General features: G+C 49.7%; 1 protein-coding gene across 2 annotated transcripts in view; it reads right to left on the bottom strand.

Moving 5' to 3' along the window:
* Window positions 1-16,577, bottom strand: part of MEGF11 (multiple EGF like domains 11) — a 1,692,327-nt gene that overhangs the window by 384,297 nt on the left and 1,291,453 nt on the right. The window lies entirely within an intron of this gene.

Below are 16,577 nucleotides of genomic sequence, written 5' to 3'. Positions count from 1 at the left end.
TACAACTTCCTGGTTAAAGTGGTGGCACAAATCCAGTCTCAGTTTGAGATCTGTCGGATCCGCAGACCCTCTACATCTCTGGATATACATAAATCATTTTTCTTTAATACCTCCAAAACTACTGAACAGATTTACATCAAAACTAAAAAAAAATCACTTTCTGGACCAATATCTAGCTTTGTGCCAAATTTGGTGTAATTCTGTTCAGCAGTTTGGGCTGTAGTCGTGTCTAAAATCCCTAGTGGAAACTGCATAAGGAAAACGCATTTTGGGACCCCCCTGTTTCTCAGCCCTCACTTGACGAATCACCCCAAAACTTTCCAGACAGCAGATGAAGTGTCAAACTAGTTTCGGAAAATTTGTGAAGATCTGTTAAACAGCGCCAAAGTTACTAGTAAAATAAAAATTGCTTTTCCTATGGAAACTAGGTCCTAAGTATAACTACCTACTGGTGACTCCCAGTTATGGGTACACAGAAGAATGTTTTGCTAGGCAATGCTTGACAATGCAAGTCTTTTGTATACAATGCACACATCCTGCTATGTGATCAACTATGGATCCAAAATAAATTTGAATTATAGAACCCTCATTGCAAGTGGCTAATTTAAGTCCATTGGGCAGGCAACCACAGTTAGTACGAGGCCCAAGGGAACACCACAGATCTATTTATTTTCACCCGAGATTTTACCTGTTGAAACCACACAAAATCTTCAGGTAGAAGCAATGCTTAAAGGAGCCAGTGGTTGCTAGTGGGGAGCTCCGGCACTTATTTTTTAGGGCCAGCCCTCATTTTTCTGCATCAGGCAATTAATGCGAGCAAAAGTTACATATGGGAAAGACAGAGCAAAGAAAGACGGAAAAGCGTCACAAAAGGAGAAAGCAGAAAGCTGCAAGAGTGACCTGAATAAGGAGAGAGTGGCTGTAAATTGATTAAAGAGGCCCACGATGACTTAAGGATTACGCTTTCTCAGTATTCTGTACTTGCACACTTAAATGGAACAGCCACCTGTTTCAAAGGAGAGCTTTGGGCACGGGCACATTTTTATTTACAAATTAAACTCTGGGTGGAAGTCCAGGTTAAATGTGGCCGATTACCACCTTAACTTCTCATTTCTAATTGAACTCTCAGGGTCCATCTCCTAATGGATGGGATAGGGGAAATACTGGCCCATTTCGCTTAAATAAGACAATTTCATTTACACATAAGCACAGTGTTTTCCCATCCAGTGCTTTTTTGCATATATGAGCTTGCAAAAAAACACTTCCTTCCCAGAAATGAAAATTGGATTAAAACTGCTTTTCTGGTATGCCCCTTAAACTATGTGTCAGCTTTTAGGCTCCCTGTTATTCAACTAAAACAGAGTAAGAGACCACTCAATTGAAATGTAGTCTCCAAATTTTGAATTTGTCAGTTCTTCATCACATGAGCATGTCAGGAACCGAACACGAGCTAGAGCCAAGAGAAATTGCATCTATGGTTTTATTAATTTACACCATGCCTTTTTCAAGATACATCACTACGGGCATTACTTTTATCTTATTTGTTTTTCGCAGGGACTGGACTCCATCCCTCAATGGATAGTAACATTCATATTTTGTCTTGCATCATAATTCTGTACTGGAATATGACATACTCTAAATGAAAGGTCACCAAGTGACAAACTTTGCTTTATTTCAATAATACAGATTCCAAAGATGTGAGCCTAATGATTCTTGCTCCATTGTTTACCTTATTTAATTTAGAGGTATGTGTGGCCCGATACTCACCCTTCAACATTCTGTCCTTTTGGGATGGATCACAAAAAATGTTTAACTTAGGTTATTACATGTCCTTGGTGGTAAGTAAGGTAGTCCTGGTGCAAAACCCTTTCATTATATGAAACCAGATTTGTAGAGAAGGTAATGTCAGACAAAAATAATTGGTACATATTTATTTTTCTGCATTTCGTTGTGGTTGTGATATGTAGTATTTTTTGTGCAGCTGTGTTTTTGTTCCGCATTATTGCATTGTGTTGATATTTTGCACTGTGGTTGTGCTGCATTCTGTTTTGACCGTCCTTGTGCGTTGTGTTTTATAATGTTTTAGATGTGCTTTTATTTTGCTTTGCATTAAGTTATTTCTATTGTTTCTCTGATTTACTTTAGAGAAGTTAACAAATGCTGCTGCATTTCCAGGCAAATGCAGATTGTTCCTTTAAAGTTCCAGTGACAAATATTCACTTGCCGTTGTCCAAGGTGGTAAAATACTGCTGCTCTTCCACTGATAACAGTCAGCCCAAATCTGTTGCAAGCCCCGTGTCTTAAATTACACTTCCAGTGCTTACTTAATGTAATAAATACGACCCATTGCAGGAAAATCCATCTTCTGGTTATTTTCACATGACTTACTGACGATTCCGTTTTCTAATAGATTACATGGTAATTCTCTCCTTCTCAGTTGGGTTGGAATATAACTAAGATCATTAATCCTGTCAGAGAACTCTTGGTTGAATAACTCTAACATACACTATGGGATGTCACGGAATGAGGTTACAAAAATCAGGCTGAATCAACCTTCCCTGAGTCAGGCAATGTGGCTATCTCTGCCTTTTTCAATCAAGGTATCTGACATTGGAACACTACACGAAGGCCATAGGTTTCAGCTTTTAAGCGATGATAGCATCCCATCTCTCTTGTACCCAAATACACCGTCAACAAAACTGGGTGAGGGCCAGACTTCTTAGTTGAAATTCCATTATGCTACTTCTCTGAGATACAGAAATTGGTTCGGATTCAGATCCGCAACTGTAATCCGAAGCCTATTCTACAGAACTGTTTCCACAACACTGTCCAATTTCAAACTTCTTGCTATCACAATGTTGCTGTAATTATAATGGAATTTACTCAGAAGTTGACTATTGTAAATAAGGACATGTCCTTTTTCATCACTCCCAAGTCCCCAGCTTTAACTTTGCTCAGGGATTCATAATATGTAATGAAATAGACAAAGACCAATTTTTTGCATCATCGCACATACAGGCGTAGTGCAACTCGCCTGTGTATAAAGTTCTTGTGACGTATGGTTCAGAACGAAAAAATCGGATCGGCTAAACATGAGTGAGAAACTGTATATCTGCATTAGAACTGATCTGCCGAGTGTAGTGCGTACGAAAAGTATGCAAAGTAACGCCAGTGGCTGCCCTGTAAACAACTTTCATGGGCACACCTATTAAAGGTCTGAAATTGTGGACCCATTCCATTAGAGAGGATATGCGACCCAGAAGGAGTGGCATTCAAAAATAAAAACACATTCATTATTCTAACAACAACTTGCCAGTTTATCAGGCTTGTGTGTTCCAAAGGTGAGAAAGCATCAGGGCGAATTTCTGGGTTATGTGTGACCTTGCTGAAACAACGTCCTCAGGATACACGTTTTAGTGAACCGGTCTTCTGACGTTTTTCATAATGTTTTGCTATCACTGTCCTGGCGAACTTAAGTTGGTCTGGGTACCTTTTAGCTCAGAAATTATTTTGTCAAGTTGTTATTTGCATAGCGCTCTCATAGATACGTTTCAAACTATCTATTTGCTACTGCGGCTTGATTGACATGTTCAAATAAAAGGGTTTGCCCAAAAGGTGCCCTGACCCGTGACATTCGGGATGCTTCTTCACAAATGCCACGTCAGCTTCTCTTCTGAGAAATGTCACAAACATTTGGTCAAATTCAGGAGAAGAGAATTTGAAGCTCTGCTTCCCTCTCCTTCATCTGCTGTACTGGAAAGGTTCCTCGTGATCTGTGTGTGTTGATGGAGATCGCTTTGCCTTTGGTCTCCGACAATGTGGCTCCTGTTTGACAACTGATGAGGTGCTCAGCTAACTGAGAAACTTCACCTCAGCTAGGCAGAAACCGTAGAACTGTCTCCTTTGGTAATATGGGAGAAGGATTCATGTGCCAAGTTCCTGTGTGAAGGTGGGGCATCCAGGCAGTACCTGTAGATTCCAGGCATAAATTCTTCTTTCTCTGAGAAGGTGATGAGGTTCTCTGGCTTTTAGCCCCATACTTTCAATACCACAAGCTTGAAACTTCCAGAACAATCCATTGTTATTCTGATTGTATGAACTTGTATGATTTCCTGTATGGCCTTCTGCCCTTTTTGCAGGGTCATCCCCAATCTTTTTGTCCCCTTCCTCCTAATTTTTCTGACCAGTTTTTGTTGGCTTTAGGGCTCTGGGCACTTTACCACTGCTAATCAGTCCTACAGTGTATATGTTCTCTGTGTAAATTGTATTGTTGATGAGTTTATTCCTGATTGGCATATTTGATTTACTAGTAAGTCCCTTGTAAAATGCACTAGAGGTGCCTAGGGCCTGTAAATCAAATGCTACTAGTGGGCCTGCAGCACTGGTTGTGTCACCCACATTAGTAGCCCTGTAACATGGCTCACACCTGCCACTGCAGTGTCAGTGTGTGCAGTTTTAAACTGCCAATTCGACCTGGCAAGTGAACCCACTTGCCAGGCCCAAACCTTCCCTTTTGGTACATGTAGGGCACCCCTAACGTAGGCCCTAGGTAGCGTCATGAGTAGGGTGCAGTGTATTTAAAAGGTAGGACATATACTGGTGTGTTTTACATGTCCTAACAGTGAAATACTGCCAAATTCGTGTTTCACTGTTGCATGGCCTATATCCCTCATAGGTTTACATGGGGCTGCCTTTAAATACCTTTAAAGCACAGATACCCTTTGAGGGCAGATAGAAATTTGCAGTTTGGGGTCTCTGTACTCAAAATGAAAAAATACATCTTTTAGTGAAGTTGGCTTTTAAGATTGTGAGTTTGAAAGTGCCACTTTTAGAATGTAGGCATTTTCTTGCTTAAACTATTCTGTGACTCTGCCTATTTGTGGATTTCCTGTCTGGGTCAGTTTGACAGTTTGGCTGTGTGAGAGGACTGTTCAGATCCGCAGGTCTGCCCTGATTTTTCACTTTTTGACCACCTGGTTTATGACCTTTTACTGTGAGGGAGCTTTCTATGCGGGGACACACGCACAGTAAACTCATGGTAAAATGCACTGCGCATGTTTACCGCCAGTGCCGCCGTGCTAAGGAAAGGCTGTTGTGGCGCATCAAGAGCAGGAGGCCAAGGCGGGTTACATGTGATCATGTGTGCACACCCATGTGCTCCCATGTGAGGGCTGTGTGGGGAGGATTCTTGGGGTGCGCAGCCCAAGAACTGTGCTTAGGTAAGCCTGGCACAGAAGGAACTATGCAGAGTGGGTCGTGACCTGGAGTAGGTCTCATGAGAGGGGTGTACACATGTGAGGGAGAGTCAGTGTGCTTACTGTCTTTTCACTGTAGGAACACTCCGTTAAATACCAATGTCAGTGTGCTTAATGTATTTGCATTGTGGGGATACTCCATTAAATGTCAATGGGAAAGGATGGCCTAGGGTGCAACTCCAGTCCTCTGGGGTTCACTGAGACCAGAGTCACCCCAAGGTACACTGTAACCTGTAAAAAAAGAAGAATGCAGTAGGTTACAAGAGCATAGTTGTACAACTTATGGGTCATCAAGGGATGTCATCTTTTTCTGACTCAGCTCAGGATCAGGACCAATTACTGCTCTGTCCAGTTACTTGAGCAGGGCCTTACATCAATCAGCCAGCTGTCATTCCGTGCCAGGAGCAGGCTGGGGAGGCCCTCGGAGGAATGTCTGTGAGGAGGGGCTGAGACTTTCAGAGCACATGTGGCAACTAACTTCTGGATGATTCCATTTTAAGCTATCCAAGAAGCCTGTGCAGGAAGGAGGGGACAGGGCAAGGAACTGATGTGGCACATCTGGATAGGCCAGAGTTGCAGACATGCTGGACACTTTCGCCCCGCTTAAAAGATCCTGCACAGGGGAGAGCTCTCTCTCTTGGCTGTGCTTCACTGCTGGACACTGGGACTTCAGACAGGCGTCATGGGCAACTGGAGGGAAGAGCCCCCAGACAGCCCCCTGGCGCAGGGACTCTGCCCCTGAAGGACTCAGGCCAGCGAGGCACATGTCAGGGACAGGTAAGCTGGCCCCTTCACCCCCGAGGACTAGTTGGGAGACAGACCGGGCTAGCGCAAGGAGAGCGCGCTGCAAAGAAGGAATAGAGGGCAACCAGAGGAAGGACTGGCTCCCTATAATCTGAGACCCTTCTAGGACAGGGGGCCTAAGGAGAGTGCTCCTGGTGGCAAGGGCTTGTCAGCAGGAGCGAAACAACGCCAGAATTGTGAAAATTGGTCCTTGGGGGCCCGAGATATCAAGGGAAGAAGGATTGTGACCTTTGACCTTTCCAGAGGCAGCGACGAAGCACGTGGGGCTCTGCCGCTTCTCCAGACTGTGCCTCTGGAGTGGGCCAGGGGCTGCCCCAGGAGGAAGAGGAGCCGGGGGAGTGCAGTCACACTCTCCCTATGGAAGAAGAAGAGGCCCCGGACCCCATGAAGCCTGCCCAGTTCAACCTGATGGGGGGGTGCCGTCGCGCCGGATCCTTTCCTGGGGTCCCCTGCAGCCGAAGTAAAGTCAAGGAGCGCTATCGCGCTCCCCCCCGTGAACAGGATGGAGGAGGGGCCCCGGACCCCATCCCCGGGCCCTGTGAAGAAGGATGAGTGGGGGGGCGGTGTCGGGCACCCCTGCAAGATGACCGCCGGCTGTGGAAGGGGCCAGCGGCTGAAGAAGAAGCCGGGGAGCTCCGTCGCGCTCCCTGTGAAGATGGAACCTGGGGGCCCTGGACCCGATCCTGGGGCCCCACCAGAAGCCAAGTTGGGGGACGTTTTTGCACCCCTGTGAAAATCACCAGAGGGGCCATAGACTCCATCTCGGGGCCCCATGAAGAGGACGATGTCAGGGAGCGCTGCCACACTCCCCACGAAGGTGAGGAGGGGCCCCAGACCCCATCCCGGGGCCCCAAAGCTGCAGAGGAGGAGGAGTGCCGTTGTGCTCCCCCAGATGGCCCGTCCGGCTGCAACCCCTGCACGTGTCTGAGGCCGGCTCACGCAGCACACAGAGGTACTGGCCGTACGCGGAGCTGGCGGGGGCGGCTTCCTGTGCCCCTAACGAGGGAGCTCTTATCTAGTGTGGGACTGTCCAGGTGGGACCGGGCACCCCCAAGGCAGTACTCCAGCTCGGGCGGCAACACAGCACTCCCCAGCTCAGCGGGAGAGCCGCTCATCTAATATGCGGCCTGTCCAGCATGCCTACCGTGGCACTAGCTGGGGTGTACGCCCCTTAATCAGTGTGTGTTGGCCCCAGGAAGAGGGGACCACCACCAAACCAGTGCCAATGGACAGGGGGAGCTGCAGGAGCAGCGCAGACTCCCCCAACGCAAATTGTGTCCCCTCCCTAGGTAGGGTGGGACAAAAGAATGGTAACCCCCCCCAAGGATTCCAACGCCATGGAAAGCAAAAGCTGGTTTGGACTTTTGTTCTGGCTGGTAGGACTGTGACCACTAGGGTTGTATGATGGTATTACAGTAATCTGAATGTTAATCCAGTATAATTTAAAAGTAATCCAAATGTAATCTAAAAGTAATCCTAATATTTAAATAGTTTCAATATATTCCTACATGTTCTTTGTTGATGCTAATTTGAGTAATGAGACTGACAGCCACCTCTTGGCAAGATAGATGTACTTAATTGCAGATGTAGGTGTGCTCATTCCACATTACAGTCACATGTTGCATGGGGACACCAGGGATTGTTTTGCCAGGTGGGTTGTTGGATTATATTCCCCCTCTGGGGAGACATGAGAGATTACACAATGTCATCCCAGAGTAATTCCATCACTTGGTGTATATTTGTAAATTGTTGCATAGTATTGAGAAGTGTGTGTGTGGGTAATAAATGTACTTTTACTTTATCAAAAGAAAAAGCACAGACTGGACAATCATTTATAGCGGGTCATGCTTGTGTGCTTGTGAATGGGGATTACTAGCCCACACCACCTCCCTTGAGTAAACCTTGGACTGCTCTGCAACGCTACCCTATGAGAGTCAAGCGCTACAATGGGGTGTTTGGTTCCCAGTGGCAGTCGCGTGCAGACCACACAACAAATGACCCACCTTCCAAAAGGCTGTTTGCACCCCTCCTCTAGACAGTTACACAAAGGGAGCTGGGGTGTAGCCTGCATATTCTGATGAGCCATCTGAGCTAGAGTGGCGGGAGGAGTGGTCACTCACACCTGAAAGGGCTGTGTCTGCCCTCACACAATGCAGTCTCAAACGCCATGGTGTGTGTCTGGGGCCTGGCCTGGGCAAGGATCTTGTCAACAGCAGAGACTTTCCTTTGAAGTTGGGCAACTTCAAAGGCAGAAAGGGGTATAAGTAGTGGACTCAAAACCCCAGACTTTTAGAATCTTTCAGGAATCAAGAGGAACCTCTGCTCGGGAAAAGAGCTGAAGAGCTGGAGGAGGCGTACTGTCCCTTTGCTGTGTTGCTTTGCTGGACTGGCCTGCAGTTGCTGCTTCTGCCTGAAAAGAGTGCAAAGGGTGAACTTTGCTGTGTGTCTTGTTTGAAAAAGTTCTTCAAGAGCTTGGAGTACAGCTTGCCTCCTGATGGAAGTCTCAGGGACACCAAAGACTTCAGTTTCCTCGACCTTCAGCACTGGGAACTGTGTATTTTATGCTGTTCAAGAGGAGAAACCACTGCATCGCCGCCAACAACACCGCTGGTCAGCACCGTGACCTGCCGCCGTCTCACTGAGCCACACTGCCCTGTTTGAACTGCGACCCTGCTCTCACCGATGCAACATCAGACGACTTCACTGAGCCGCTGCTCGTACCGCGACCTGGGGGCCTCGCACTCCGGCATCACCTGCTAACACCGCAGCCTGGGCATCCCCGCCGTCGCCGCTCCTGCTGACACCGGCGAACCTGCCTGCACTGTGGCCAGTGGACACCGCTCATGAGGTACACAAAGCACCGTCCCATCCCGCACCGCAGCCCTGGTTCTCTGACGCCAGCAACATCGACTCCAGTGTCGTCACCAGGCATCCCTGCCTGCACCGTGGCCTGTGGACATGCTTGTGAAGGTCACAAAGCACTGTAGGCTTGGGCCTACCGACACAAGTGCTTCAGCAACGCCGCTGCGCTGCCTGCGCTGCCTGCACCGCGACCTGGTGACACCGCACGTTGCACCGCCCGCTTCACACCGCAGCCCTGGTCTCACCTACGTCGCTGGATGCTGTCACCAGGACGCTGCCTGCACCGTGACCTGTGGGCACCGCACGTCGCATTGTCCTGCTTCGCACCGCAGCCCTGACGCCATCCACACCAGCACTCCGGACTTCATGAGGCCGGAGTTTGATCTGCAACGCGTGTGACTTCAAGAGCCGACGACTCACGCTCTGACACCAGAACCAACACCGCGTCGCCGCTCTCTGGAGCTCACCTCGAGGATCACGATGCCCTGCAAATCCAAGGTACTGTTTGTGGGTCTTCCTGAAACCGTAACTGTCCCGAGACACCCCAGCCGGCCAGACATTTTGGTTTTGTTGATCATGACGTCATGATAGCCCCAGGTGGAGCTATCGACTTCAAGGAACTGTATTTTTGAGTGAATCTTGCAGGGTTTATATATGTATTACTGTATGGTGGATTTTTATTTTATTTGGTCTTGTTTTATATAGATAAAATTGGCTATTTTCTAAAACTGGTGTGGTGTCATTTTGTAGTGTTTTCACTTATTACTGTGTGTGATGTGCAAATGCTTTTCACATTGCTTCTGAGAGAAGCTGGACTGCTCGTGCCAAGCTACCAAGGGGGTGAGCAGGGGTTATCTGAGCAGGTATCTCCCGAATCCTGACTAGAGTGAGCGTCCCTACTTCGACTGGGTGTAAACCGACTGCCAACTAGAGACCCCATTTTTAAAATAGGTTGTCAGCGGTGAGGATAGGACTTGCTTTTGCACTTGACCTACATAGATTGGTGTACACTACTACCATATCGCAGACCATTACATGACCACATACGTTTTTTTCCTTTTTGTTCTCTGGTGTCCTCCTAGATATGTTGTTGATACTTGGACTCTGGTTATTGCACCTGTGAGGCCTTAGCGGAATGGAAATAAACTTCTGGCACCTAGTCATCTTTACAATGAGGGAGCGAAAAGTATTCTGCTAGGAAGGGGTACTGGCTGTAAAGAAGAGGTCAAGAATGGAGGATCTTGAGTCAGCCCTGTTTCGTTATGTGTTGAAATGCTGGCAGGCAACACTACGGGGCTAGGTGTGCTCCCCAGGAAGTCCTGGCCTGCCAGGCAATGGTCCAGCCTGAGGGTACCGACCATAGGCTGGAGGGTAGGTGCAGGGGGTAAACCCTGACCTGATTGGGGGGGCGGTTTGCCCAATCACCCTCCCTCGGTGTGACTTCTAGGGGTACTCTCCATGGTGGGGGGTGTAGAATCCTGGGAGCAGGGGCAAAGGTGGGAGAGACTCACCCCTGATCCCAGCTCAATTCAAGGGTACAGACCCTGGATTGAATGGCCAGGTTCAGGGTGTCCCCCCTGACCAGGTGGGAGGGGCTACTGCTAACAGTGTCCATACCATGTTGAATTCTGGGAGTGGGTCACTCCTAAAGGGGGGCGGGGGGGTGCAGGACCCCAGAAAGGAGGGCAGGGGAAGAGAAGCCTCAACTCTGAACCTGGTCCAACCTAAGGGTACAGACCCCAGGTTGGAAGACCAGTTGCAGGTTAACATCCCCGCACTGGTGGGAGAATTGTACAGGACTGCTTCCTTAAGCACTCTGACAATTCTGCATTCTGGGGTGGTCACTCCTAGTGGTGGGGTGCCGGACCCCAGAGGAAGGCCAGGGGGAGGGAAGCCTCACCCCTGGCCCTGATCCCCTGATTCAACCTGAAGGTGCAGACCCTGGGTTGGAAGACAAGTTGCAGGTTAACATCCCTGCACCGGTGTGAAGATTGTGCAGGACTGCTTCCACAAGCAGCCTGACATTTTCTGGACTCTAGGGGTGCCGCTTGTAGTGGAAGGGTACAGAGCCCCAGAGGGGAGAACCAGTGTCAGGCTGTCATCCCTGACCTGGCGAAGGGGAGAGTGGTAAAAGGGTGCCAGGCACCTGGGGCTACTGCCCCCACTCTCCACACTCACAGTGGTTGGAGAGCCTTGAAAGGCCTGAGGCCTGACTCTTATCCCTGACAGCTGTCAGTGGCCACTGTGGCTTGCTGTCCTGGTGGAGAGAGTTGCCCCTGGTGGGGGGACAGGAGTCACACCTCAGGGGTGGAGGGGCCACACCACTGTGTTGGCCCTATTGGTCTGCCCCCTGGGATACATCTGTGAGCAAAGTAAGGTTTGGTGATGCACAGATGGTATCCGCAGGTGTGGAGAAGGGTCCCCCATGGGTTAGCCTAGTGGCCCCTGAGAGTATGGACAGAGGGATCCAACTGGAGTCAAGATGGCATAGAACTGGAATACGCCCCTGCTGTTGTGGGTCAGAGTACCTGTTCTAATGCCCCAATCAGGGAAGTCCAACAAGGTATTGATTGGTCTCCCCTGGCTTTAGGCTGGTGGGTAGTTGTGTTGCACCTGACCCTTTTTGCAGGGTCATCCCCAATCTTTTTGCCTCCTTATTTTTCTGACCAATGTTTCTTGGGTTTAGGACTCTGGGTACTTTACCACTGCTAATCAGTGTTAAAGTGCATATGCCCTCTGTGTAAATTGTATTGATGATTGGTTTATTCCTGATTGGCACATTTGATTTACTAGTAAGTCCCTAGTAAAATGCACTAGAGGTGCCTAGGGCCTGTAAATCAACTGCTACTAGTGGGCCTGCAGCACTGGTTGTGCCACCCACATTAGTAGCCCTGTAACATGGCTAAGACTTGCCACTGCAGTGTCAGTGTGTGCAGTTTTAAACTTCTAATTCAACCTGGCAAGTGTACCCACTTGCCAAGCCCAAACCTTCCCTTTTGGTACATATAAGGCACCCCTAAGGTGGGCCTTAGGTAGCCCCATGGGCAGGGTGCAGTGTATTTAAAAGGTAGGATGTGTACTGGTGTGTTTTACATGTCCTAACAGTGAAATACTTCCAAATTTGGGTTTCACTGTTGCAAGGCCTATCGCCTTCATAGGTTAACATGGGGGCTGCCTTTAAATAACTTTAAAGCACAGATTCCCTTTAAGGGCAGATAGAAATTTGGAGTTTGGGGTCTCTGAACTCGCAATTTAAAAATACATCTTTTAGTGAAGTTGGTTTTTACGATTGTGAGTTTGAAAATGAAACTTTAAGAAAGTAGGCATTTTCTTGCTTAAACCATTCTGTGACTCTGCCTGTTTGTGGATTCCCCGTCTGGGTCAGTTTGACAGTTGGGTTGTTTACACCTCTCCTCTAGACTGTGACACAAAGGGAGCTGGGATGTAGCCTGCATAGCCTGATGAGCCATCTGAGCTAGAGTGGAGGGTGGAGTGGTCACTTACACCTGAAAGGGCTGTGTCTCCCCTCACAGAATGCAGTCTGCGACCCCCCGGTGTGTGTCTGGGGCCTGGCCTGGGCAAGGCAGGATCTTGTCAACAGCAGAGACTTTCCTTTGAAGCTGGTGACACCGCACGTTGTACCGCCCCGCTTCACACCGCAGCCCTGGTCTCACCTAGGCCACTGGATGCTGTCACCAGGACGCTGCCTGCAATGTGGCCTGTGGGTACCACACGTCGCATTGACCTGCTTCGCACCGCAGTCCTGACGCCATCCATGCCAGCGCTCCTGACTTCATCAGCCCAGAGTTCGATCTCCAACATGTGTGACTTCAAGGGCCCGACGACTCCCATACCGACTCCAGAACTGACACCGCAATGCCGCTCTCTGGAGCTCACCACGAGGATCACGATGTCCTGCAAATCCAAGGTACTGTTTGCGGGTCTTCCTGAACGTGTAGCTGCCCTGTGACGCCGCAGCCGGCCACGACTTTTGGTTTTGTTGATCACGACGCTGTGATAGCCCAGGTGGAGCTATTGACTTCAAGGAACTGTATTTTTTAGTGAATCTGGCAGAATTTATATATGTATTACTGTATCGTGAATTTTTATTGTATTTGGTCTTGTTTTATATAGATAAATATTGGCTATTTTCCTTAAACTGGTGTGGTGTCCTTTGTAGTGCTTTCGCTTTTTACTGTGTGTTATGTGCAAATGCTTTTCACATTGCTTCTGAGATAAGCCTGACTACTCGTGCCAAGCTACCAAGGGGTAAGCAGGGGTTATCTGAGCAGGTATCTCCCTTATCCTGAGTAGAGTGAGGGTCCCTACTTGGACAGGGTGCAAACCGACTGCCAACTAGAGACCCCATTTCTAACATAGGTTGTCAGCGGTGAGGATAGGACTTGCTTTTGCACTTGACCTACAGAGATTGGTGTACACTACTACCATATCGCAGACCATTACATGACCAAATACATTTTTTTCCTTTTTGTTCCCTGGTGTCCTCCTAGATATGTTGTTGATACTTGGACTCTGGTTAGGGGTTGCACCTGTGAGGCCTTAGCGGAATGGAACTCAACTTCTGGCACCTATTCATCTTTACAATGAGGGAGCTAAAAGTATTCTGCTAGGAAAGGGGATTGGCTGTAAAGAAGAGGTCCAGAAGGGAGGATCTTGAGTCAGCCCTGTTTTGTTATGTGTTGAAATGCTGGCAGGCAACACTACCAGATAATTTGCAGGAGGGGGACTACTCTGAGGAGGATGGCAGTGGCCCTGAAAGGGAACCAGAGAGAGAAGGATGGCTCCTAGCTCAGGGGCAGTGGATAAGAGAGCTGGGTGAACAGCGTGAGAGAGCTGAGGCTGAGAGAGCCAAGGCTGAGAGAGCCTTAGCCAAGGAAAAAGGATGTCTATAGCTTATAAACTGAACTGTGAAGAGTTGAAGTGGGAGGCCATGAGGACTGAGTCCAGTTCAGATGGTGGCAGCAAAGATCTTATGTCCAGTGCTGAAGAAGTGCACATGCCCAGATACTTGGTGCCCGACTTGAAGGAGGGGGCTAACACACACCAGGAGGTTTAGGGGTATGAGGTAGCAGCAGTAGTGCATAGGGTCCCTGAGGTGGATTTTGGAACTGGCATGGGAAGTCATATTCCTAGTGGTGGGAGTGACACTCTACTGGCTCTAGGTGAGAGTGACAGGGAGAGGGGTTCTCCCCAGGTATAGGTCCTGGTTGTGGAGTGTGGAGACACACCAGAGGAGTGTGGTTTGAGTGACAGGGACAGTCAGGTGCTGTCTCACCAGTCTCAGAAGGGTGATGTGGGGAACTTGTTCAAGGATGAATCACTGGATGGTTGGGTGAAGGGTAGTTTGGTTAACACATGTGAGGGGCTGTGTGATGTGATTGCTGGAGAACATATGTCCAGCACTTTTTTTCCAAAGCTATGCAAACATCAGGTGGAGTGTGAGTTCTCTGACCCCAGGGAACTTGCACTGGAGGCAGACCTCTGGGTGAGTACCAGAGGGTCTGAAGAGGCATTTGGGGGTGCTCCTGAAGAGAGTAGTCTAGGTATTTCCCAACCAGGTGAGGTGGGAAAGGATTGCAGTATCCCACATAGGGACCAGTGTAGTGGGGTGGGTGAGGGATCCCATGTCCAGTCTCAGAGGAGAAGGAATGGGGGTGGGCTGCATCACAGAGTGCCTGAGACCCATCCCCAGGTCCTGGAGGGTTCCATGAGTTAATGCCGGGAAGGGAGCCTAGCATGTACAGCAGGGACATCTGCTGAGGGAGACCCCATAGTGTCAGGAGAACTTGGGGGGCGGCTGTAGCCAGCGTCCCACCAGTTCTGGTGTCTGCCAGTACCAGTCCTTGTGAGGGGGTGCAGATGTCCAGACAGAGGGTTGGGAGGAGGTTGTGGGCCCCAGTGGAGAACCTGGAGGGCCAGGGGTCAGCTCTGAGGTCAGAGCCCCCCAGGAATGACCTTGGTGATACCATTTCTGGGATGGGGTGGATCCAGGCTCTGCCAGGTGGGCAGAGGTCAGGGGACCAGTGCCAACCAGAATATCAATGTGGCCCTTAGGGAAGGTGTTTCCCTTGTGGAGGGTAGGTGTGCTCCCCAGGAAGTCCTGGCTTGGCAGGCAGTGGTCCAGCCCGAGGGTGGTGACTCTGGGTTGGATGGTCAGGTTCAGAGGGTTGGCTCTGACCAGACGGGAGGTAGGTGTGCTCCCCAGGAAGTTCTGGCTTGCCAGGCAATGGTCCAGCCTGAGGGTACAGAACATAGGCTGGAGAGTAGGTGCAGGGGGTAAACCCTTACCTGATTGGGGGGGGGGGTGGTTTGCTTAATCCCAAAGGTGTGAGTTCTAGGGGTACTCTCCAAGGTGGGGGAGGCAGAACCCTGGGAGCAGGGGCAAAGGAGGGAGAGACTCACCCCTGACCCCAGGTCAATTCAAGGGTACAGACCCTGGATTGAATGGCCAGGTTCAGGGTGTCCCCCCTGACCTGGAGGGAGGAGCTACTGCGAACAGTGCCCATACCATGTTGAATTCTGGGCGGGGGTCACTTTTAGGGGAGGAGGTGCAATACCCCAGAAAGGAGGGCAGGGGAAGAGAAGCCTCAACTCTAAACCTGGTCCAACTTGAGGGTACAGACCCCAGGTTGGAAGACCAATTGCAGGTTAACATCCCCGCACTGGTAGGAGAATTGTACAGGACTGCTTCCTTAAGCACCCTGACTATTCTGGATTCTGGGGGGGTCACTTCTACTGGTGGGGTGCCGGACCCCAGAAGGAAGGCCAAAGGGAGTGAAGCCTTGCCCCTGGCCCTGATCCAACCTGAAGGTACAGACCCCGGGATGGAAGACAAGTTGCAGGTTAACACCCCTGCACTGGTGGGAGGATTGTGCAGGACTGCTTCCACAAGCAGCCTGACAATTCTGGACTGTAGGGGTGCTGCTTGTAGGGGGAGGGTACAAAGCCCCAGAGGGGAGAACAGTGTCAGGCTGCCATCCCTGACCTGGTGAAAGGGAGAGTGTTAAAAGGGTGCCAGGCACCTGGGGCTACTGCCCCCGCTCTCCACAGTCACAGTGGTTGTAGAGCCTTGAAAGGCCTGGGGCCTGGCTCTTATCCCTGACAGATGTCAGTGGCCACTATGGCTTGCAGTCCTGGTGGGCAGAGTTGCCCCTGGTGGGGGGAGGGGGCAGGAATCACACCGCGGGGGTGGAGAAACCACACCACTGTATTGGCCCTAGTGGTCAGCCCCCTGGGATTCATCTGTAAGCAAAGTAAGGTTTGGTGATGCACAGATGGTATCCGCAGGTGTGGAGAAGGGTTCCCCATGGGTTAGCCTAGTGGCCCCTGAGAGTATGGGCACAGGAATCCAACTGGGGTCAGGACGGCGTAGAACTGGAACACGCCCCTGCTGTTGTAGGCCAGGGTCCCTGTTCTATCGCTCCAATCAGGGAAGTCCATCAAGGTATTGATTGGTCTCCCCTGGCTTTAGGCTGGTGGGTAGTTGTATTGCACCTGACACTTTTTGCAGGGTCATCCCCAATCTTTTTGCCTCCTTCCTCCTAATTTTTCTGACCAATGTTTGTTGGTTTTAGGACTCTGGGTACTTTACAACTGCTAATCAGTGCTAAAGTGCATATGCTCTCTGGGTAAATT

The sequence above is a fragment of the Pleurodeles waltl genome, chromosome 3_1 (genome assembly GCF_031143425.1).
Source record: "Pleurodeles waltl isolate 20211129_DDA chromosome 3_1, aPleWal1.hap1.20221129, whole genome shotgun sequence".
Classification (NCBI taxonomy): Eukaryota; Metazoa; Chordata; class Amphibia; order Caudata; family Salamandridae; genus Pleurodeles; species Pleurodeles waltl.
The sequence above is the reverse complement of the archived record's forward strand: the minus strand, read 5'-3'. Positions and strand labels throughout refer to the sequence as shown.